Here is a 25,197-nt window from a genome sequence, read left to right on the forward strand (position 1 = left end):
ACTCCAAAATGTTGAAAGTCAAGCAGGTGGGGTAGAAGGACTGCTTAGCTGAATAGAGTCCTCCTAGAGGGTTAGGCAGAAAATGTATGGCTGCTGGAAGCCAAGAGTTGGACATAATGATCCTTATGGGTCTCTTCCAACTTGGGATATTCTGTGACTTTTCTGGCCAACTTGTGCCAGTGCTCAGTCACCTGCACAGCACAGAAATGCTGCCTGGTGTTCAGAGGGTACCTCTTGAGTTCCAGTTTGTGCCCATAGCCTCTTGTCCTGGCACTGGGCACCACTGAACAGAGCCTGGCTCTGTCCTCTTTGCATCTCCCATTTTATATATGTTAATGGGACCTCCTTGGGCATTCTCTTTTCTAGCTGATCAGTCTCAGCTCCCTCAGCCTCTCCTCATGGAAGTGCTTGGTATACCCAGGCTAATTTGGAATGACTACCTATTGCTGTCAAAATAGATACCCTACTAACAATTCATTCAATAGGAGCTTACTGCTGTGGAGAAGCTGCCTGCTGCAGTAACAGCATGACATGTTCAGACTTGTTATGTTGCCTGACAGCCTTGACATATTTGCTCTGTTTCCTCTATTTGTATAATGGTCTCTGGCTACAACACACATCCCTGGACATGAATTTTCATTTTAAAGTTCCCAAATGGCCTTCATGAAACTTGTGTGCATATAACCCCAGTATTGCAGAAATAAGTACATCAATCGCAAACTTCAGAAGGGGAGCATGTTTTACACCTGACTGCTCTTCCTAACCCAGAATCCATTTGTTTATTGTATTTTAGTTTGGATTTACACACTAGCGATATGTCTTCTTACTTTATGCAACATTGCAATATTACTGCTTTACATAGAAAAAACATTGGCTGCACTGAGTCTCTGTTTAAAAACTGTTTGGATGTGGTGCTCAGGGACGTGATTTAGCAGAGGGTTGTTGGAGTTAGGGTAGTATGGCTAGGTTGTGGTTGGAATTGATGATCTTTAAGGTTTTTGCAATCTGTAATTCAATGATTTTTGTGATTCTGCAGTGAAAATGCTAAGTCTCGGCTTGGAACAGTGATTGAGCAGCTGGTGGGAAGGCAGGGCCAGCCCAGGAGAACTCAGGTGGATGCACTGTGCTCATTTAAGGGCTGGCAGTGGAGGAAGGTGCATATAAAATGAGAGTTTTCCCTTAAATGAAATATAAGAAATTTCCTAGACTTCTGCTGTGTAACCTACGCTGCTTCCAGCTTCTCCTGATGAGCAACTTGGTAACTGTGCTTTTTGCTCTTTCCTGATGAAGAACTGCTGCCTTCACTGCTCCATTTCCTGCATTGCTCACTCCACCATCCGACACCTTCAGAAAATATTGCCACCTGTTGTGAGTAACAAACAATCTGCCTTTCATATTGGTTTTCAATGATCAATCTTTTTTCAATAGCAAGATTGTTTGTCTGTGTCATAGTGGTGCTGCCATTAGTGGCAATTTTTTTTTTTGTTAGAAACTGAATGTTGCTGATGATCTACAACCACAATAAATGCATTTTCAGAAAATTATTAGGGAGGCTTTTAAGCCTGTCACACTTCTGTCAGTTTTAATATTCTTGTGTTTTATAGAGGTTAGAGATCTGAAAGGAATCTTTCCATATGTAAAATTGTGTTCCTACTTCATGGAGAGAAGCTTGACAAACTGACTTTGTAGACAAACACATACTGTGGTATCTACTAATCTTTTCAGATGCTTCTTCTTTCTTCAGAATCTTACAATACTATTTTTGCTCATGGTTTAGAGAATCTTTACCAAAGGACCAAATGTGGTAATAACTGAACAGTGTTTCAAACGTTTTATAACTGGGTGCCAGGAAGATTACCTTTAACTTTGTCTTTGAATTTACATCAGCAATAAGGCCATAGTGTGTCTCTGAGTTTTGGAAAAGCTTGTAGTCTTTTCCTGTGTACTGTGTTCTCATTTGCAGCTTCTCTCAAGGTTTTCAATGTATTCTTCATCAAATAATTTCATTACCCAAAAACAATTCCACAATTGCCTAAACTTAAGAATCTAATGTCATTTGAGATGTGCCATTTGAGGCTGGCAGATGTGACACAAGTTGTATTGAAAACCTGCAGCCTTATGAAACAGCAAAGGGATCTTGGCTGGAATATGTAGTTGCTCATACAATATAAGTAGTTCCTTTTGGAGTTGAATTTATCATGGATCTGAAGTGTTCTCGAGGGGCGTGAATCTCTGTGTCTGAGCTAGATAAATCTCCCCTGCTACTGCTGCTTCTTCAGCTGTCTCAAGTGTTATGTGAAATTACTCTGGTCTGAGGACTGTCTGAAAATACTCCATGCTTTCCTCTGTGCCAAGTGATGAATAACAATGAAGGCGTTGTGATGTATTGTGATGTCTCCTATAAACAAACCACATTAACTTGACTTTTCATACTACCTAAAATAGAACTACAGTAGCATACAGGAATTACAGATATTTTCCAATATCTGTAACCTCCAGGAGTTCTCATGATTCACTCTAATGTGAGAGAAACAAACTGATTTCCAAAGTCTGCCTCCGCTATCCTTGATAGCAGGAAGGCAGACAGTGTCAGTTTTAACTTTGATTGTCAAAGCTTGGAAAGTGCATTTGCCAAACAAGTTTTCCCTCTTCTTCTAGTGAGAACACTGTCTTCTGAGACACTGTAATGTATTTATAGCTCTCACTAAAAGCTCTCACTGCTTTTTATTTGATAAAATATTGCTAATACAAAAAATGACAACATGGGAATACAAAAAGTAAATGAAGGAAAAGGTGAGGCAGAAGGAAATGTAACTGGCTGTTGCCTGTATTAGGCTTTAAAATCAATAGCTTTATAGTGATGGGTATAGTGAGATTTTAAAAAGGATTAGTTATCTCAGATTTTCTAAATATCATATTCAAGAATGACTTTTGTTACACTGATCTGATTTCCTTTGTTAGCGGAGTAAGTGGTTGATCCTCTTAGAGAGAAACAGTAGGTAAAGCTAGATGATAGCAGAACTTCTGATGTTGTATGTTACTGTCTCTTAAAGAACTGTGATCTCAATGTTAAATTACAGGTAAGAATAGCTATGAATGTCTTCACGTATGTATTTATATATATATAAAAGTTGCTTTAGATGTGATCCTGATGTGGTCCATATGTGTCTTTATGTTGTAGTTTGAGCAATGAATTGAATAAATATATAGACTTATTTAATGAATTTTGTCCATGTGACAAGGGCTGAAAGCACTATAAGGATAACATTAGAAGTAAAAATGGCCCTGGTAATGTGGAGAAAGAGAGCCTGAGAGCAACAAGGTGAATTTCTGCTTAAAAAAAAAAACAAACACAGGTTAATAAAGTAACAAATATAAAGAAAATAACAACTGGTTATTTTTATTTATAAATAAATGAGTAAGGGAATAGACTTGAAGTGACACTAGTGTGTGAACCAACTCACTTGTCTAGCAATACTATGGGTTATAAATGATGTAGTCCACTTTGAGCAGCTGCTCTTCCTCAGTTCGGAGTTATACTTCAGTTGAGATACCACAACTGACTGAAGTTGCCAGCCTGGTTCCCTTCAGTGTGAAATACAGTAGCTACACCTCTTAATTTTTCTCTTCACACTCTTAATGATCTGGGTCAGAAAAGCTGCTGTGAAACTGAATGAAGGCCATATTGACACACATGAAGAAGAACATGTGTGACACTCCAGTTGACAATTTTGCTATACAGAATTGATGGGAGACCTCAGGTGAGTCTTGGGTATTTGCACACAATGCTTGAAGAGAGAAAGAACTAAAGGTGGGGACAGAAGTTTCAAAATATAAAGCCTTACAGAATAGGTGGTGATAAGACATTCTGCTTGGCCAAAAGACAAAACGAATTATCTCAATTTATTTCCTTCTGATAGAAGTAAAATATAATAAGAAAATACTTTAACTTTTTTTCAATGCAAATAGAATTGTACCACTATGTAAGCATTTGCCTTTGCAATATGAAATATCATGTGACCAAATGCTGTTTCAAGATTGTCATCCTGAAATGTGTTAGCAGGCACCAAATGTAGAGCTGCTCCATTTCTGTTACATGTATTTTCCATGCTGGATCCAGCAGTGACGGCACAGTTAGCAAGAGACTGCACATGAAAATAATGGAACTTGGCATGACATCTAAATTCCCACAGGGATCTCCTGTCCTTCGTCTCTTCGCAGGTATTCTCCTTACTCAGCTGTACATCAGACAACTCCACAACCTTCCCTTTCATTCCCTCCAGGATTAGTCCCAGGTACTCGGCCCTCTCCAGCCATCTTCCACATTTCATTGAATCAGAAAATATCCCAAGTTGTTAGAGACCCATCAGGACCATCCACACAAGACCACCCAAAAATCAATCCACGTGACAAAGTGTTGTCCAAATGCTCCTTGAACTCTGGCAGTTTAGGGCCATGACTGCTGCCCTGAGGAGCCTGTTCCAGATCCCAACCTCTCTCTGGTGAAGAATCTTTCCCTAACACCCAACCTGACTCTTACCTGGTGCTATTCCATGCTGTTCATTCACCGGCAGCCATCATTAGTCTCAGATACTCTTTATCTTCCCAAGAACACCTGTACAGGAGCAGGCACCTGCCCTTGCTAGTGCTACCACCAGAAGGAGCTGTGCAGTTCATGTGGTGATGGATAATTTGGTGGAAATCAGTTTGATAAATTGCTCCTAAAGTATTTCACAAAGATAGCCATGTGATGTTTAATCACTGTCTTTTTATCCTGTAACATACTTTCCATTACTCCATGTTACAATAGCATTTTCATTATTGTTAATATTTTGATATTAATATTTTAATTTGAAGAATCATGCATACAGGGCCACACCTTGTCCTCAAGGCATGCATAAATTCAACCATCTCTGTCATGTGTGGTTAGAAAGCTAAACTCATGTACTGCACAATCTTTTTTGCTAATTTAGAGTGACAATTTGTCTAAAGCAAAGATTTAGTTTTAATCACAGGATCATTAAGGTTGGAAAAGACCATTAAGATCATCTTGTACAACCACAAGTAACCACCAGCAAGTACACCAACTGCAAAATTAAAAAAAAAAAAATTTGGCTTGGATTTTACATTTCAGTTATATAACATATCTAATGGTTTGAAAATTGTCTGCATTGTGATTCTGTAACAAAGCAATGGCTCCATACCAGATACTGTAGATACACAATATAAGAGTACCTCACTTGGCGTTAAGAGGCCAGCTGTAACAGATGACTGAAATATGAGTGTCAATGAAGCTTAGAGGTTTAAGTGAAAGAGAAATAATACTCAGTTCATACTTAGTGAAGAGGAGGAGTGAGATTTGGAATCATTTATAGAGCAAAACGAAGTGTCTCGAGTTTTGTCTGTGCATCATGATGATAAGGAGTGTGTATTTGTGTATAAAAACCATTTTAAAAAAGTATCTTTCATATATATAAAATTGTGAATGACAGGGGTAAATATGATGGTTCTAGTCCACTGCCGTTAACTGCCCATCTAGGATGTTTTTCTTTACTCTGCAGTGCCATGTGTCTGTGAATTTTTTTTGATAGTCATGCTTAGTGAATAGATTGAGAAACTGAGGTCACTTACTGTATTTTATTCAGTTGATTATATGTCACAACAGGAGATGCTCACCTTGCCTTGTAAACTCTACTATAAAGTATAATTATAGCTGTAGGTGAGCATGCAGGCAGCAATCATTGGAAATCAGATGGCTGTGCACTATTTTGTGACATGAGAAAAGGAATGTGGAAAAGCTGTACTTGGGCTGTGCAAAATCCTCCTGTCTCCTGAAGGTGATGGTATTACCGTGAGCAGAACTAATCCTAAAAGCATACACAGACCTGATAATCCGTGTGCACCTCAGACAAGGAAGGAAGATCTTAAGTGGTGAGAAAATAGAAGAAAATGTAATTAGCTTGCCTCAAGATTTACTTGTTTCCACTACTAAAAACTCTCAAATTTTTTATTTGAACGCTCAGGACATCAGATTACCATGTTATGTCCCTGGTTGCCAACTTCACTGCAGTAGTGAGCAAGTCTCTGAATCAAACAGGGCAATTGATTCATACTAGAAAACTATGATGTAATCAAGTATTTGGCATGACCAATTGCAATTGAATACTGAAGTTGGAGACAGTGCAAATCAAAAGTACGCTTCCTTAAGTGTAACTCAAATATTTCAGATTGAATTAGTTCAGCTCTTTTCATCACAGATACTTTGGCAGAAATATGCAGAGATTTATGTAGTGAGGATTACTTCAGTTAGAAACAGGACTTTGCAATATCTGACTCCATTTAAAAGCAAAACAAAATTTTTTTTTTGCCTTTCTTTTTTTCTTTTTTTTAAAAGTATACTATTTTCTGGAAGTTATTATTTAAAACAATATAATCTGCAAATAGCAGATCTTGTGCTAAAAAGCTTCACTGAAAACTAACCTTCTAATTAAAGCCTATTAAGAAGAATTAGGAGGTAAAACTTCTATTAATTTTCAAGTATTCTCACCTACATTTATGCCATAAATATGTGGAAATGATTTTGATTAGTTCTTTTCAAAAATAAATGCTTGGTCTCTTGAAAGTGAAACACTAAATTGATACAACTAACCTAAAAATTGCCAGTCAGTTTTGAAAGCTTTGGTCTATGTGTAACTATTTTCACATGGACATACATATTTAATTATAATACCATATCTTTAAAAAGCTTTATAATGCTTATGCTAAATCCAAATCTGGCAAAATACATTTTGTATTATTTGAAATACAGTAAGAGTAAATGCTTATCTTGTATACCTTCATTTATTTTCTGTTATCCAGCCAACCTTCTGTAATGTTCTTCATTTGAATAGTGGCCACCTGTGGTGTCTATTTGTCCTGATGTGTACACCCATATGTAGGCAGTGTCAGTCTGTAATCCAAACAGAAATTTCATTTAACCAAACCCAAGTCTGCTGATCCTATCTCAGTAGGTGTAAATTAAGAAACTTGTGGAGCTAATGATGGCTTGGGCTCACAGACTCCAGAGCTAAAATGCTTGGCAAGACTGTATTACAGAGCTATTTTAATTAACAAGGGATATGGTAGCCCAATATAAGGGTGTAATTGATGACAAATCATATTTAATTGGTTTGAAAACATATTTCAAGATGATAGCATAGTGTAAAATAGGACACCAATACATAGTACCACAAATCTAGAATCACTGCACAACCTGTTGATTATTGGAACTGTTACTTCTACTTTAAAGAGATGAGATGTTTGTGCAGACTGTGTGTGTGTAGGGCCACTGGGAGGAGACACAGCAAAAATTATTCAGCATTTATGAATCAAATTATGGTTCTTAAGTTTATAAAGTTTGTCTTCCTCCTCCACCAGACATCTTAGAGAGCAAATGTGACTGTTCATGCTTTGCAAGCCCTGTCCCTAAATACCACAATTGTGTCTGCCTTTAATAAGGTAACAGTTGAAAAGAGTATTACTGTGTTCAAAATTGGAAATTTTTCAGTGAGTTAACTCCTCTGTGTTGTATCTTTGACAGTATTTCTTCCTTTTGGTTTGAGCTCAGTACAGTTAAGCAAGATAAAGCCTGTTAGTTTGGTCTGTAAATCCTTACCTTCAGAGGAATTTTTCTGATGCCTTCAGCCGAATATGGCAACCAAATCAAGACCTTCAGTACAATGGACAGCTGGCATGGAAAAGAAGGAGCACGTGTGCTACTGGTCCACCACATTTGGGAGTTCCTTAGTATTCAGTTGTGTTTTAGGGAAACCCCATGCACACTCTGAGCTGATGCTGGAGCAGTGCAGTTGGCCATGGTTGTGGTTGGCTTTCATTGTTAAAGCTGACTCAACATTATGACTTAAGAACAGTACTTTCTGCTGCTCTGCATCCTTTCATTAAAGTTAGGGGCAAGAGAGTGTTTCTGCAATGTAATTTGGGTCATACTGACACCAAACATTGTGTTGCATATTACATTCCTAGTTCATGCCTAAATGAGGAAGCTGAGAATTAGATGCAATCTAGGCACAGTAGCTGCACGTAGATTGATGTTACCTGTTTCTGCTACTATCCCAGGTTCCAGATAACTCCCACAGACTTAGGTGACCTATCTCCACGCTATCTTGCCTGCACAAGGACAAACTGTGCTTTGTTTGCAGAATCACTCCACCTTATCAGGATACAAGGAGCGTGGCATTAAGTACCGGCAACCTCCTGGAGGTGGCTGACATGCTGGAGAGTCCCAGACTTTGTGTTTATGGCTGCCTGGGGACAGTATTGGCATGCACAGCACATGCATTGAGCCAGATGGTGATGTACAGAGCTCATAGTTAACGGCTTGTTAGTGAATGAAAAGAGTGATACTTAATGGAAGATTAACTAAAGCAGTTACATTATTATTGATAGCTTAATAGGACGAAGAGAGGACTGGTGTGTCTTAAGTATGCTAAAAACATGTAAGGACAAACAGTGTTTGTGTGGTCAGTAGGGATGCCTGAATAAACATACATTCCTCATTTCCTTGTGTAACTTCCTGGGAGAGGAGCTTTGGGAAACGGTGAATGTGCTGCCTGTCTCTGTCAGGAAGAAGAGCTGCTCTGCAAGAAAGCTTTTCTGATCAGTGTTTCCCTATCCTGTTGCACAGCTGTTTTTGTAGCTTTAATAAAATAGGGTAAAGTGAGAAAATACTCTGATTCCTCATGATCTTCTACAAAATATTAAAAAAAAAAAAAAAAAAAAAAAAAATGTTTAGGTTTCAGGCTTCTGCTAGGCCACCTGTCTTGGTTTCCTAGCCTTCTGGCCTCTGTCTGCCCTTTAGATGACAGATTAGCTGTGAACATCCTCTATAAAAGGAAATAGTGTTCTATAAAATTCACACCAGGGTTTCCAATTTAGTATCAGAGTCAGGACGTCCTAAAATAAGATTCGTTTCAAAAATAGGTCAGGGGGATGTCAGGGTTAAAAGCAAACAATCTACTGATGTCAGATTATTCTGTGAGAAAACATGCATGGAAAAGGGGTTTAGAGTCTTGTTCAGGTGCAGTAGTTTTTTTGCTGATGGGGAGTAAAGCAAAGCAAAACAATAATAGCGTGTTCCTTGAATCAAGTGTGATAAAGAAGAGTTCCTATATAGCAAAACAGGAAGTTTAAAAAAGGCCAAACAATTGATCTTTGAGGACAGGAATGATATTTTAATTTTAACTTTTTTGTTTTGACTTTAATTTAGTTTACAAAGTGGTGCAGATCAATGTCAGTAAACAAGTATATATGCTTAGACATGAAGAGATATTAAAATATCTTTCTACAGAAGAAATACTGAGAACTTCAACTGTCTGAGGTGTGTAAATCACATTGTTTATCTACTTACATGACTTGCTATCTCCCCAACATGTTTTTTTGTGTGAGTAGTGCAGCAAACCCTTTATCTGAGCTTTCCCAAGAATATAATTCTAAGGATCTTTTCTCCCTTCCTTTGTTTAAATATATATTTTGGAGGTACTATATTGCAGATCCTGTTTGTGATTGAGAATGTTTTGTTTTGAAAGTCTAAGAAAAAAAACTATCAACTCTCTAACATGTATAACTTTTGGCCCAAAATCAAACTCTATCTTAACAGAGACCTGACTTAAGCATTTGCATCTTTAATCCATTAAAAAAAACAAACAAATTTTATTACTTGGTTTGCATTTTAATAAAATAGGCCAGATTTATGTACTTAGTAATTATTTATAATAAAATCTGATGATGTTAATCTAATCTGAGGGGATTTAAAAATAGTCCTATTGTGAATTCTTTTTACTAATATAATTGAATGATACAAGGACAAACCTAATATTTTTTTTGTGTGTGTGCATCAGTTTTGATATTCAGAATAAGCTTAGGTGTTAACTATTAAATATTGGGGGAAAAAATAACAAATTGGTAAACACTGCTATTATTAAAGTTTGTGTCCTATCTTTTCTAAATTTCTGGCTTCAACTTCTAACCATTGAGTTTTGCTTTATCTTTGCTCCTGAAGTGAAGAACATTGTAGTCCCAGCACTCTGTGTCTGGGTACTTAAAGAATGTGATCAAGTCATTGCTTCAGTTTTTCCTTTGTTAAGCTAAGAAGATTGAATTTCTGGAGTCCTGCACCATCAAATGTCTGAATCATTCCTGTACTCATTTTTGATGTCGCTGTAGTTTGTCTATGTTCGTCTTAACATAGTACCTTGAGATCTGGCTATGCCTTTCTACAAGAAAATGCAGCATTGCCAAAAACAGATTATAAGAGAGCAGAGCTTCTGTTATATCTTTTCCTGCTTCATATTGCTCCTCTTAAACACCCCAGATTCACATAAGCCTCTCTGGGCACACAATTCTCAAGAACCCATGTTCAGTTGGTTATCCTTTCCTGGTTACCAGAACAGAAGTCGTCTTTGTTCCTGTGCATGACTTTACATTTTCTTATCTTCAAATACACTGGGATTGCTTGTGTCCACATCACCATGCAACTTAGATTGCTCTGCAACAGTGAACTCTACCCTTCTTGTTATTTGCCTCTTCCCTAACATTTGTCTTCTGTCAAGACTTTATTTTCTTCCAGAAGTGTTATATTGAAGGAGATAAGAACTGATTCTATGGATTCCCATTAAAAATACGTGATTTCTTGTCAGCTTATGTCCAATATTACGTGACCATGTTAGTCCCATGCTGAGCAGCATCCTGCCTGTAATGACGTGCTATAGCTTTTGGACTGGAATTGCACAGTAAATTCAACTGTAGTTGACCAGCACAGAGTATGGATGGCACAGGACTTGAAGCCTTCATTTGTTGATGTGAATGTGATTAGCATATATTGCATTGACACTGTTTATTATTATCAGCCAGACTTGTAATACCATCAGAAATTTTACTGTTGGTTGCCATTATCTAATGTAAGTGCACTCATTAAAGTTAATATTATCAATGTTTTATTGACTGAATCCTGCGGTAGGCAGTTTTGTTTTATCTAGCACTCTTATGTGGTTGGCAGGCCCTATAAGATGGAAGTTTGCCCATTTACACATTCTAATTGTGATGCAGACTGACTTTCATTTATTGTCCTAACTCTTCCAGAGTACTCTCTGATCTTCTGAAAATTCTTCAGAGTTCTTCTGCCACTTGTTTTTCAAGTTGATAGGTCAAATTTCTTGATTTAAAAAATATCAAACTTCAGTAAGTTCCTTATAGGATTCTCCTTACTTACTGCTGAAATAAAGTAGAATTTCATCAACCTTATTGTCTGTCTGCACCTGATTATCCATGCGTAAAACAGTTAAATGAACTGCTCATTGAACACTTCTGCTGTGCCCTCATTATTTCTGAGGATTTAATAGTGATACAGTTATACTGTTTTTATTAGTTTACTTAAACTCTTTCCTCATAGCTGTTCTACAATGCTTTTATTCCTGGTTCTTACAGCTGTCATAAGCGTTCTTCTGTGTAATTTTGCTTACTTCTTAAATTACTTTTCTCTCAGATTGCAGCTTCTTGAGCAAGTGGCTTATCTCCTAAGCATTACATGTTTTATTTAAATATTTCTTTTCCTTAGCTTTCTGTTCCTCTAAAATAGCTGATACGTCTATATACCTCTATACGGATATATATATTGATATGTGTACATAAGTATGTATATTTTTGCAGATGACTGTATTATGTTGCCTCTGGCAGCATAAAATATGAAGTTTCCAACCAGCTTCATCTGTACTTGATGTATGGTCTTTAATTTATGAAAATAAATTTCATAGCATTATTTATATTTATTATCACTGAAGGCAATGTGGTGAATATAACATTTCTAAGCTGAAAGCTTTTGTTTTCAGGGTCTAGAAAAAACAAAGCCAATATTGGTAATACTTGCTAGTCAGATTTAAGGTTTCTAAACACTCTTGCAAGATTTTGTAACCCATCATTTCCTAACTTTAGGAGAAATTTTACAATCTTCCTGCCTCTTGATGATGTGTGGGATTTGGAGGAGAGTGGATAAATAGAAGAAGACCTGTAGCCTCTTCATTTGCATCCTTGACCTGCTCAAGGCTTGGGCAGTACCTTGGTGAAGGACTGTTGGTGGTGGTCTCAGAGGAACAACCAGTTAAGAAGTATACTGGAGTTTTGAAAGAACTACATGGACTGAAGTGAAGATCATGTTCCCAAACTTCTGATTCAATGGAAAGCATCCTTTAGCTTGATACAGAGCTATACACTGTCAAAAGGCTTTTTCACATCTCTTTGGGAGACAGATTCAGCCACATGCTCTCGTCATTCACAGTGGAACTTCATGGGTAGGCAGAGGACCTCTCCCTCCGGGCTGATCTGGATGGGGAATGCCCACGGTACCTGGCACCTGGTCTGAGGCTGCTGGGGGACATGGGGATTTGGTAATGCTCAGCTGGTTTAGCATGACAGAATATGTGATATTCTCATTTAAGCCTCCGTCTGAGCTGAACAAGAAAGACAAAGGAGGATATATTTCTACTTGCCTTATTAAGGCACTTATCAATCCAGAACAGCAAAAAAGGCAGAAGACTTTTAGATTCAAGTAGTGCAAATCCTCTGTAAAAAGAAAAGACCTTATTAAAAGAAAAATATTGGGAAATACTCAATCTCTTTGTATCTTTTTTTAATCAGCTGGCTGCATTTTCACCTTTGTTGGTTTACTTAATGCACTTAGACAAGTAGAAGGGAATCTTGATTTTTTTCTTTTTTCTTTTTTTTTGTTTTCATCGCAGATATTTGTTCATCTGTTTCCTCTTAAGGAGAGTTAATGCTGCCTTTTGTCCAGCAGGTGGAAGACTTGCTGCAGTGTATATAGCTCAGCAGCCTGTCTATATAGAAACGTTTTAGAAAGAAATCAGGTTTTTTAGGCTGCCACAACAAACAGATGTTGTTAAACACAGTTCTTAATTGATGTGTTATTTGCAATGACTCTATTAGTCAAGGAAACATAATGGTAAGTAAAAGAGAAGGCTATCTCTGTGCTACAAAATTTAAAACCATAGCAACTGAATCTGGGAGATGCCACTAGGGTAAATCCCAGCTCTAAAAATAGCTGCACTAGGCCTGCTGGGTTTTGTTCTATATTCACATTATCATCATATCTGTAAAAAGTATTTCCTCTTGAGTTCAAGGCACACGCTTCCCTAAAGATCTGCATCTGAGATATTCAGAAAGACTTAAAGTTTGGTGGGACAGTGGTATTAATGTTTGCCTTTTTCATCAGGGAAATTTATTTCAAGGAACCATGAGTTACAGTAAATCATGTGTAATATACATTGTACATATTACAGTAAATGAATGTTTGGAGAGGTGAAATAGAGCCTGGAGTGATTTATTGACAGTGTACGTGTTAAGCATTCTTATGTGATTGGTATGAGTTACAGTAAGAGAAAAGGACACTGGATAGAGTGATGTTAAAATTGCCTGTGCTAACTAGGCAGTTATTTTGCTGAAGCATGCCTTAGGATTTTACACAAACAGGCTTGTCTTTGCCAAGCATTACCTGTAAAAAAAATGAAATTGAATACATTTCAGAATTACTGTATTGTGGTTTTGAAGTGCACAGATACGTTGATGGATGTAATCCTAGCACAAGCACAGAGTTGTCTTTTACTTTCATACTACTGCTGTAATGCTTAAGTGTTTCTCCTCCTGCCCACGTGTGTCTGCTATTGCCAAACACAGCTGACTTTTTTTTAAAATCCCCAAACCCTAAGTATCTGCTCAGCTCATGTCTCTGTTGAAGAGAAAATCTTACCATCTTTCACTTGTCACTGAAGTGGTCAAAGGTTGGTCTTGGGCATCCCAGGGAAGTCCTTGGTGTTATGTGGAGTACAGTAATGAGAATGAAGAAATAATTAATGGACTTACTAATGTATGCAAATTTTGGAGAACCAAAACAGAGGAATATACTAAAAGCTGTAATCTTCATATGACTTCAGAGCTCAGTGCCTTTCTGTGTTTCATTGACTTGTTGATTTGTCCTAGAAATAACAACGACAGACAGAGATTTTCTTATGATAGTTAGGGTATGGTTTAGAAGATGAGAATGGTAGGGTTGATTTCAGGTGTACTGTAACAGTTACTACATAGGAACAGGATTGTGGCCACCAGTAATGTTTGAAAGGCTCTTTTCAAGAAAGCAAAAAAACAAGGATGTATTTCCATTAAACTGAAGAGCTTGGATGAAATCATATGACTGAATCTGTCAAACAGTAGGTAGTGAAATTCTATCATAACTCAACAAAGCATATTTGTTTGCTGAGCCTGGATCTTTTTATCAAATTATTCCTGAGGAACTTCAGAAGTAGGACTAATAAATTTCCCTACTGAATGTCCTGGCTGCAAGCTAGATGTTTTTCAGCTTATGCTGGTTATACAGAAGTGCTATCTAAATCATCAGTGGTAGTGTGTCTAAAATTATAACATCAATTTTGTGCTGCCAATGCTACTATTCCCTCCCCGCCATCAAAACAAACAAACCAACAACCAAACAAAACAATTTTTGCCCTTTAGATTCTGCTTTCCTGAGGTAGCAAAAATGATGAAATTATATGTAATAGAAAAAGAAATGTTATGAGGAGAATTCATAAGAGATGCTCCTAGCATTTATTGCAATTCATTATGTAAATGTTGACTCTTGTCAAATTCTCAACGTTATTAATTCAGATGAATTACTGTTAATTTTTAAATGTAGTTGCTGTTAGACTTTAAAATTTTGCTTAGTTGCTGTTTTTGATGCGGTGATAACATCCTGCAGCTGACCAAGCTATTGTGCTCGGGCAGGCCCGCTACTCACAGGGTCATAGAGTCTTACAATAGAATGACTTAGGTTGGAGGCCCATCCAGTTCCAACCCTTTGCTATGGGCAGGGCTGCCCTCCAGCTGCTTGGCTGCCCAGGGCCATCCAACCTGGCTTTGAGCTCCTCCAGGAATGGGGCTCCCACAGCTTCTCTGTGCAGCCTGTGCTAGGGCCTCACCACTCTTAGTAAAGAATTTCCTCCTAGTATCTACAATAAATCACCCTTCTTTTAGTTTAAAACCTTTCCCCCTTGTCCTGTCACTGTAAGACAGTGTAAAAAGTCAGTCTTCCTCCTGTATGTAAGTTCCTTTTAAGTTTGGAAAGGCTGAAGTGAGCTCTCCCTGAAGCCTTCTCTTCTCCATGGTCACAACAGTGAGGCTGTGTATACACGAAGGCTCAGTGATTCTCAGAGCATTGAGTATTGCTGCTATTAGTTTTGTTTAAAAGGGGAAAATTGTAAAGGTCTGCCCTGCTGTGGTCAAACGTAGTCACAGAAACTTTCACTTTTTGCTTGCTGTATCTGATGGCAGCTGTTCAGCTGTGCTCAGATGACTTGCAGCATGTTCCAACACAAGGAGATGTAAACAGTCACTGCAAATAACTGTGCTAAAGTGATATGTACACCTTTAATAACAGCACAGTGTAGCAGCTGTTAGTGATTTCATCTAACTGCATCACAGCTGAACTCCATGAGGCAGAAGGTGCTGTAATGCAAAGAACAAGACTGGATGGTAGTTGCCTGTGGAAGCTTTGTGAGCTAATCTATAGCTATGGAAGACAATTGTTGTTTCTCAGAAAAAGTTTCTGTTCAGTGGTAGTTCTGCCTTTTCTGAAATGAATAAGCAGAATCTCATACTAGATTTTGAGAATCATGCAATGGGATTTTAGAGTTGGAACATAATTTTTCCTTTGCTTGTCTTGGCATTAAGCTCTAAGGATGTATGATTGATATCTGTGATACGGATTTCTTCTAAAGAGAAAAAAAGAGGCATTCAGATTGGCATTTTTATCCAACCCAATGTTTTCTCTGAAACAAAGATATTTAAGAAGAGGAAGCATTTGTACTTCCCCCACACCTTCACCTTAAAACAGTGCTAATATAGCAGTGTATTGTTCCTCTGGCAGTGAAGGGAGATGTTTTTTCTTTGCCTGCTCTATGCTCTAGAGATCAGTGTGATGGAGGAGAGGCTTTGGAAGAGCTATAAGGAATTCTGTGTGGTTCCGCTGTGTGGAGCTGAGTTAAGCATCCTTACAGAGCTTAGCATTCCCTAGATGGTTAGGTCTGTTCTAAAAATTGAAGTAGGAGGATGGGACCTCTATAGAAATAGGTAGGGAGTAACAAAGTATTTGGAAGCAGGTTTTTCAGAATGCTACATTCTCCCTTCTCTCTTATTTATTCTTCTATTAATCCAGTATACTCTGCTCCTTCTATTTTATTCATCAGCAATAAGAGAAAAGGAATAATTTTCTTTCGTGGAACAGAAAGCCTGGGGTTGCAGAATTTGCTATTTCCATTCATTGTGTCACTGGACATATATCTGCAGCTGCAGATTTCAAATGGCACGTTGCTGATCTTACTACTTAAAAAGGGGAAATAGCATTAATGCTTACTACAGAGGTGATGCTAATGTAAATTTTGAAATCTTTGTAAATCTGCACTTTGTAGTGACAAAGAAGAGATGTCTTAAAGCCATATAAAACAAGTCTGGTTTGGTGGGACTTGAGACTGTGAATTTAAATATTTTTGGTTTAGGTCTAATGCTCTTTTAGAAGTAGATTTCTCCCACTGCTCTGGAAGTCTGTACCGTATGGGACCATCTTAGTTTTTCTCTTTTTTTATACTTTCTTTGTGATGTAGGAGGACCTTCAGAACATAATTAACACGTTTATTTTTGGTGGTGTACTTGCACAGGATTGTAAAAACAGGCTGTCTTATAGAGCTGCCTACACTGCAGGGTGAGCCAGAAAACTTTTTCAGTAAACAACTGTAGGGTTCAAGAGAATATCTGTAAAGATTAAATAGTATTGTAAACAAATAATTTTCCCTCCATCTAGCCTACTTTTGTGGGTTTGAGATTTGTCTCTTGATGCATAATCATGCATTATATATTATGCTTAAGTATCAAAGTGCTGAGTTTTCTCTTTTTCTGGGAGTTCAGAACTTGGATCTGGGAGAAGATGGAAGAAAGGTGGTCAGAGACAGTGAGATCTGTTAGTCCCCTCAGTGCCCTGACATCAAAAGGCTTGGCAATCATTTTCTTTTTTCCTATTTTTTTTGTGAAGTTTTGTACTGTTGCAGTTCACAGGGTAAGCTTGTTAAAAATACATGGGAAGAATTAGATTTAGAAATCACTTTCAAAACCATCTGGAAGTTTTGGAACATGGGAGAAAGAACAATTCACTGCATTTTTTGGTAACATACTGAAAATGCAGGTTGTTTCTTTTACAAGTGTAAAGTCTTGCACCTGGGAAGGAATAACAGCATTTATCAGTACAGGTTGGGACATGACGTACTGGAGAGGAGCTCTGCATTGGAGGACCTGGGTGTCCTGGTGGAGGACAGGTTGGCCATGAGCCAGGAGCGTGCCCTGGTGGCCAAGAAGGCTGAAGGGATGGTGGGGTGCATTAAAAGGAGTGTGGCCACCAGGTCAAGGGAAGTGATCCTACCCCTCTACTCTGCCCTGGTCAGGCCTCACCTGGAGTACTGTATCCACTTCTGGATTCCCCGGTACAAAAAAAAAACAGGGATCTCCTGGAGACAGTCCAGCAGTGGACCACAAAGATGATGAAGGGCCTGGAGCATCTCTCCTATGAGGAAAGGCTGAGTGACCTGGGCTTCTTCAGCCTTGAGAGAAGATGACACAGAGGGGTTCTTATTAATGTTTATAAATATCTTAAGTGTGGGAGTCAAAGAGACATAGCCAACCTCTTCTCAGCGGTCTCTGGGGACAGGACAAGGGGAAACGGCCATAAACTGGAGTGTAGGAAGGAACTTGTGTTAAATGTGTGTCCAGATACCCATTCACAGGGTGTAATTCCTTTACAGGCTTTGAACCCAATTTGTTGTGCCACCATATTACTCAGTATGTACGCACTCTGTCCTTTCTCCTGTATGCTCATTAAAGGGACTCTAATACAAGAGTGATATCAGTAAACTGGTGTGTGTTCAGTGGAGGTTCATTAAGGCAGTTTGGGGACTTTATATGGACAGAGTGCTTGAATGGTGGGCTTTCTGTAGTACAGCACAAATGCATGCTCTCCACCAGAGCACAGGGATTTATGCCATGGGTGGCTTGCTGAAACCTGTGAGATGTTGCCCTTACCATAGCTGTGGGACCTGTAAAGATGCAGCTCTGTACTTGGGAGATGGCTCAGTGCCGCACACCTCTCCTCATACCACTAGCTGGATGCTTGGAAGGGCTAGATCCATTACAGGGCTCTAAGACCGCTAAGGGACCACTGGGCAAAGCTCTCAGTTATACAGTCTTATTTTTGGGAGGTCTTATGTGGAGCCAGAAGTTGAACTCAGTGATTCATGTATGTCCCTTCCAACTTGGGATATTCTGTGATCTAGGACTTCTGCATAACTACAGCTGGTGTAAAAGGCGGAAGTCAGATGTGACGTCAAGCTTGTCTTGCAAATATGGGAGATGAAAATCTCTCTTCCACCTCCGGGTGGCACTGCTGAAAAACAGCTTTATGTGCTTTCAGGGTCTTTGCTACAGAAGGTCGCTTTTAACTCCAGCATTGTGCTTCGGTGCTGGTAGTCTGGTCAGCAAGGGAAGCACAGCCTTTTCGTGGAGGGCTCTGCTCACTCCTCAGGGCAGTGGTCACAGCCCTAAGCTGCCGGAGTTCAAGGATTGCTTGCATAATCCTCTCAGACATAGAATTTGATTTTTTGGGTGCTCTTGGGTGGATCCAGGAGTTGGACTCAATAATCCTTATGGATCCCTTCTAACTTGGGGCATTCTATGGTTCTATGAAATCAGCACCTTAAAATCTTGATATTAGAAAGAAGGTTAATTTATTCTTGTTTGAAATAGTCTGTTTCTGACCTCTGGATGGGATGCAGATGTAGGATGTAGTGGAGAAGATCAGAAACACAGTGTGAGAAGAATCCTTTTTTTAGAGATAAATTTTTATGAGCAGAGTCTCCTAACTGTCATCCTACTTATTTATTTTCACAGTTGATCATTGTTAATTCTGGAATTCATTTTTACATTTTTCATATAGTTTTAATTTACTTTCTGCTGCTCTGAATTATGTATTACGGGGCTGAGAAGTCCAGCAAAGTATGCTGAAGAGAAGAAAAAAAAAAAAACCCTCATAATTTGGCCAGGATATATGCTTCAGTGTTTTCGTTTCAAAATCACTTTCTATTTCAGACAAATATTTCTTTTTTCATATACACACTGAAATATGAATATATTATGTGTTGTATTTTAGGCATTGTGTTATGTCCTGATTCGCAAGAGCATTATTCCATTTTCGTATAACTGCAGCAATTTAAATGAAACAATATTCTAAACTGCAGTGTTTCTCAGTAAGGTTCCCTGTAATATGTTACTGCATCTGTCATGTAATTTAAAATGAGTAATATAACACAGTTTTTCATTACATAATTTGATAATTTGCATAGAATTTTGGCCTGGGAACGGAATTTGGAACTACTCCTAAACTCTCCTAAATCTAGTGCTGGATTTCCACGGTTTCTGAACATTAAGCAAGTCCTGTATTATTGAAACAACAAAACCCTTTACCTGGTATCTAACTTAAGCAAATGAATTGGTGACCCCGTTTCAGGGATTACTTTGCCTCTCTGGTGCATTAATCTCTGCCTTTCTTTTGCCCTGTTTAATACACCTAACATAGTGATTTCTTGAGAAAATGTTTGCATAATAATGTTTGCACAATGTTTTGCATGCTGTCTTTGCTACTGTAGTTGATCCCTAAATTACCCTAAAAGGTAACTTCAGATTCCAAGAGGTGACCAACTTGTGATACACATAAGCTATTATGTGGGCATTGGAGACATAAAATGAGATCTTAAATACACTTTTTTTTTTTTAAAGCTTATATAAAATGTTTCTCTGCAGTGTTGAACTGTCTTATGAATGAAAATGTTTCTACCGGGGGAAGTTTGCCATATGGAAGATGCTACAGAATATCTGTACATACAGTTCAAAGAGACTGAGACTGTGGTAAGGGAGTGGTCAGCCTGTTGCTGAAGTTCTACAGTGTGTTTGCTGTTGCTATAGGTACAATAGAAAATGGTATTACACTAACATCAGTGTTTGCTTTAAGCTTGGGCCATAGTGACTGAAGCAAACTGTAGCTGGAACACGTTTCAGCTGAAAGAAGCAGTAACCGTCACCTAAGTATCATCTATGTGGCTCTGATTTTTCTTTCACGTACTGTTTTAGCCCTTCAAAGGTTTTGGATCAGGTAAAACAGCTTTTATTTCTGTCCTGATAATTCTTTCTATACAGTGATGATATAAAAGAATGAAATCATCTTCTGATTACACTGCAGCATATTATATTTCGTTTTAATTTTAGTTTGAGCCAAAAATATTTGTTTGCGGCGTTTTAACAAATATCGAATTTTTCTTTTTGTTTATTTGAAATCTTGTCTTTGTGCCAATTGTAAACATTTTCTAGAAAAGTTAATCACATTTCCTTATACATGTGCTTATTGCTAGTTAATTCCTTCTACTTTTAATTTTTTTCTTTTTTTACTAAGAAGCTTAATATCAAACCTCTGTATTTGGGGAAAAAAAGTGATTATGAATACATGTTCAAAATAGATCATATTAAGAGATACCACTTTTAAAAGTTATGGTGCATGCTTAGGAGTAGCACAATCTGTTGGAGTATAAAATTGTGAAAAATACGCAGATGAGAATGAAGAGCTTCATAATTCCCTTTGTAACTGTCAGCTGCAGTCCTCCCTGCTCTTTGTGCTTTTAATCCAGATGGAAAAATTTGTGCTTGTGAAAAATATTTTTTCTGAGTTGTTACCAACTTCACTGCTTGCACAACTCAGGTGAAGTTGAAAGGATTTAGCTGACAGAAATCTTGATTTTTAAACTCTTGAAAAAGCCCATAAATCACATTGAGATAGAGAAACCAAAACCACTTACCAGTTTACATGATCTGTCTTGTAAATTTTCTCCCAGTTAATGAAAAGCACCATTTCTTGTATTTATGGTGCTGGCCATGAGCCCAAGCACAGTCATTGTCAACTTTGCCATCTACTACTCTTGCCTCTTGGCTGAATGTGCGGTATACATTACCAAGCAGTTTTAGTATATATATTTATATAATATATAAATATTGTATGCTTTCTGTACTTTAAGTTCAGGTTCATGGATTTTTCCATAGTGGCAGAATATATGAAGAGCACTCTGTCCAGAGTCTATGAAAAAGGGCACTAGAGTGTTGTTGGATGGCCAAATACATCTTCAAAACGTTGCTTGTGACATTAGAGAAAAAGTGCTTGGCATCTCTTTCTTTCTAAAAAGAGATCAAAATATTCCACTTCTAAAGCTCCTAAGCTCTAATTCTGGATGACTGTTACCTGCGGCTATGCAGATCTTCTAGGAATAAGAGGGACAAAAAAGGTTGTGGCTGTTGTGATGGGTGGAGAAAAAGCCATGAAGCTCTTGAGATGCAAAATTTTTGGTTCATAAACTTCTGAGTTCAAACACCATGTTTAGCCTGCTGTACTGGTTAGCCTTCATCATCTATCTCCAGTGGTTTCCTGAAGTTGTTCTGTATTAAGCAGCAGCAGTCGCATTCTTTCCATAAAAAATCAAATTATACAGTTCAAACTTCCAAATGTTCCCAGCAAAACCTATGCATTACCAGTGAAAACAGAATCTTACCGTTCTTAGGACTGTATGAACAAGTTGTTGAACATGGTTTCTGCCTTAGTACCTGCTGTTTTTATATAGAGTGGCAAAATGCAGTGAGGGAATTGAACCTTTTTATCTGTCATACCCTCTGTATCCCACCTTTCTGCCTAAGTGACATAGTATAGAAAAAGCTTCAGTTATAAGATTAAGGATTAAGGCTGCAGTGGATGCTAGCTCATGCAGTCTGGAACATCTTCAGGCAGTTTCTCTAGTTTTGTTTCATAGTTTCTCAAGTCAGTTCACCTTAAATCTGTGAAGTATCAACTCATAGCTAGTAGAGTTATTTCTCAAGATGAAAGACATTTGATTGAGTTTTTTTTTAATAAAAACGTTGCTAATTTTAATGTGGCCAAATGTTGCAATGAATTCTCATATACCAGCCTATAAAGTGTAAGCCTGGGAAAACTATGACTTTCTATACATTAAGATGCGTTCAGATCACTCTTTCATGAAGATATTTCTGTATCGTTATTCGCAACGTTGAAGAGCAAAGATGAAAGGACGTGCTTGGATGATGTGATCATTGCTCTGTCTTTTAGATTCAGTAAATTAAAGTGAAAATCAACACACAAATATTCTATTTTTTTCATATTGTTTTTGGTAGTCAGGAACCAGACTTAATTTAGTTTGAAAGTCTGAGAAGCTGATAACTGCTCCAGAATAAGCAGTAGTGAATGTATCTTATTGGGATGTAGGATGGCCTGGAGCTGCCTTATTGAAGAAGTGAGCTTGATGCTACATTGTTTTTGAACTGTTCTCAAACTGTGCTTTGCAGACATACTGGGCTGAGTTGGGTCTGAAAGCTGAGCATGTAAACACAGCAAGTTTGTGTTTATTTCTAAAGAAAAAAAAACAAAAAACAAAAAAAAAGAACAGCAAACCTACAGATAATTCTGGAAATGCTAAACTCTCTCATGGGGTTCTTTGATGGAGTTCCTTGAACTAAGTCAGAACTGCAGAGTCAGTGGCTGGTTGGATTTAACTTATCAATGTGCTTCTGAGGGAAATATATTCTACTTTTCTTCTTTGTGTCTGCGGGTAATTGCTAGTGCTAAGGGGAATTACATAGCTATATCAATATTTATTGCACTGACATTAACTTAATTATCCTATGGTAGCATAACACGCAAATGTTGGTTATCTGATACTAATTTTATTTGCACATTAAAAAACGAGTTATTTGTCTAGTTATACTCTTTTGAATGTTTTAATGTGCTTCTCCCTGTTGAAGTGAATGTTCAATATGTTTACTCTTTGTGCCATGGCAATACATGTTTTTTGTTTGTTTGTGTGCTCTCTACTGCCTTGGTATCACTTTTATCAGAAGATCATGTAAAATAAACAGTATCCTTAGTAACTGCAAACTAAACATGGGAATTGTTGCCAATTGAACAATTGCTGCCATATAGTTTGTGATTGCATTTAGCATTTTGAAATATGATAAAGATCACTTGGGAATGACTTTCAAGTCATAGCTGTACAATACTTGGTGATAAAAATTGCCATCTGTGAGATCTTACCTGAATGATGAAACAGCACAGGAAAAGTATTTGCTGTTGTGCAAGGAACCAAGTGTGTTGTGCCAAGTGGCATATGAGGAAAATATAGTTATGATATAGGCTGTAAGATCGGGCTCTGTTTCCTTGACTTCAAAAGAGTAAATGGCTGTAGAATGTCCTTTTCTTTCCTTCTAACATGCACATTTTGTATGGACAGTTCAAAGAGAGATCTCAAACCAAAGCAGACAAAACTTGAGGTAACTTGTGATGACTCAGAAGAGATTTTGTAAAATAGAAACTGAAGATATGCACTGCATCTTCATTGAAGAAGTGTATTTTAGAGCATAAAGTATTTAATAACTTTGACCTCACAATTCCTTTCTGTTTGTCTGTTCTGTTCTGCAGAATTGTGCTGGTTACACTTCTCCAGTGATTAAATTTAGAGATGTATTTCAGGAATTCTTTTCTTGTTCATTTAATGCATTCATTTTTCACTGTACTGGAGAGTAGTAGGTGATCTGTGCATCACTTCAGTCTGTCTTCAGCTCCACTGATATTATTTAGTAGAAAGCAAATAAGAACAAAAAGAATGAAATAGGAAATTCTACGCAATCAGGAATGATGATTAATTGCTGTTTCTCGTTACTAATACAGTTTCTTATTACTAATGTAGGTCAGTATAGTTTTAGGGAAGTAGATTTGAAAGAGGAAAGGACAAAATCAGAAATGGTTGAAATCTTTATCATAGGTTGTCATGGTAAAAAGTATTAACACGCTAAGGAAGGAACAGAAATAGCTAAGGGGGAATAAACTTATCAACAGCTGTTGAATTGTATGGTCTGAAAGCAACCTCAAGTTCAGGATACCACTCACTGATGAGATTTGGTGAGTGAACCAGAGAAAGGAGCTATAGAAACAGTGTTTATGTACTTTCTCTCTAAATTCTACTGCTGACTGTGGTCAGAGATTCTGGCTAAGTTGATATTTGCTTGGATTAGCCCAAGAGTTCTTAAGTTCAGGTATTTTTCTTCACAATGATGAAAATCCTGTATTTGCTGTCCTGGTATAGAAGGATAGTAATGCACAAAATTGTGACTGTGGGGATCTAACTCAGTCATGGCAATTTTATCATGCTGACTTAAAGCATACTCTCCTTCCTCCATCTCCAGTTCTCTTGCTGACAGATTACCCAACAGGAATGTTTTATTCCATCCACATACCCGAAGTTTCTGCTGCAGGATTAATGAAGACTATATGTCAAAGCAGGGCTGTCTAGTGGATATGTTCTACCACAAGTTGTCAGAGTGAGTTCTTTGAGACACAAGGCAGCGGAAGACTTTGAGAATTACATTTCAAGAAGCAATACTTTCTGCATAATTTCTGTTCTCTACCAAATTCCTCTGCCTCTTCACCAAAGTGTATTCTTCTGTACTTTGCGGCATTGTTGTTCACTGTCGTGACTAAACTTCAGATTTTTAATCTTATTAATCACTTGTGCATTTATCTCCCATCGGTTTTGACTACAAAAGTCCTGTAGCAAGCCAGGCTATTACCTACAAGATAATTAAGTGTTTATTCCACTGAATGTTCTAACAGAAGTTAAACTATTCAGATCATAGAATTCTTAAGGCTGGAAAAGAGCCTTAAGATTATCTAGTCCAACAGTCAACCCATCACTACCTTGCCCACTAACCATGTCCATCAGTGCTACATCTACATGTTTCTTATAATAGGATCATTTAAGTCGAAAGGGACCCTTAAAGATCATCTGGTCCAGCTGCCCTGCAGTGAACGGAGATGCCTACAGCTACATCAGATTGCTCAGAGCCCTGTCCTTCCTGACCTGGAGTGTCTCCAGGAATGGGGTGTCCACTGCCTCTCTGGGCAACCAGTTCCTGTTCCTCACCTCCCTTAATTATATATAT

At 37.8% G+C, this 25,197-nt stretch overlaps 1 long non-coding RNA gene across 1 annotated transcript; it reads left to right on the top strand.

The window, feature by feature from the left end:
- Positions 1–279: 279 nt before the first annotated feature.
- On the top strand, positions 280–12,406 carry LOC116216471. Its single transcript, XR_004159256.1, has 2 exons — positions 280–1,368; positions 11,986–12,406. It is a non-coding gene; the product is annotated as an uncharacterized LOC116216471 (long non-coding RNA).
- Positions 12,407–25,197: the final 12,791 nt, after the last annotated feature.

The sequence above is a fragment of the Meleagris gallopavo genome, chromosome 3, assembly GCF_000146605.3.
Source record: "Meleagris gallopavo isolate NT-WF06-2002-E0010 breed Aviagen turkey brand Nicholas breeding stock chromosome 3, Turkey_5.1, whole genome shotgun sequence".
NCBI lineage: Eukaryota > Metazoa > Chordata > Aves > Galliformes > Phasianidae > Meleagris > Meleagris gallopavo.